Raw genomic sequence first — 801 nt, 5'->3', positions numbered from 1 at the left:
CTCAGGGTATGATGTAATCCATTAGGTCTCTGGAAGATTGTTTAATCCTTCATTTATACTGTCTTATCTTTTTTATTTTACTGTATCTTATTTTTGGGGTAAATCAAGGGCTTAAGAATGTAACCACTTTGAAGTAATCCAGTGAGTGTTTAGTGAAATATATAATCCACAACGGAGTGTGATATGATCTCATCTTATGTCAGAGTGTTAAACCAAGTGTGCACATGATGTATGGAGTGGAATTCAGATAAACTGATCTAATCTGGTTTGTGGAAAGTACCGAATATACAGAGCTTTACAGTTCTGTGCAAAAGTCTTAGGCACACGCAAAGAAATGCTGTAGAGCAAAGATGCCTTCAAAAATAATGAAATGAAATGTTTCTACATTTAAAAAAAATACTATAAAGAGCAGTAAACAGTAATAAATGAAACAAAGTCAATATTTGGTGTGACGATCCTTCACTTTAAAGAATAAAGCAGTATCTGAGGTGCAGTGTGTGCAGTTTTATAAGGAAATGAGCTGTAAGTGTTACTGAGCGTCTTGCAGAAGCAGCCACAGTTCTTCTGGAGACTTTGACTGTCGACTCGCTTCTTATTTCTGCAGGAAATTCCAGCAGCCTTCATTATGTTTTTATCTGAAAAGTGTCTCTTATGGAATCTGCTGCTTTCTTTACTGACATACAAACATTTTTCTGTAACATTTCATTTTGTGCTGGAAAACTAATGTTTGGAATCTAAAATGTTTTTGGACTGAATCAATAATGTAGAAGTCAGAAAATAAGCATCTGTAACAAAGTTTGT

This window comes from Pangasianodon hypophthalmus, chromosome 29 (assembly GCF_027358585.1).
Source record: "Pangasianodon hypophthalmus isolate fPanHyp1 chromosome 29, fPanHyp1.pri, whole genome shotgun sequence".
In the NCBI taxonomy this organism is placed as follows: Eukaryota; Metazoa; Chordata; class Actinopteri; order Siluriformes; family Pangasiidae; genus Pangasianodon; species Pangasianodon hypophthalmus.
This window is presented reverse-complemented; position numbering follows the sequence as displayed.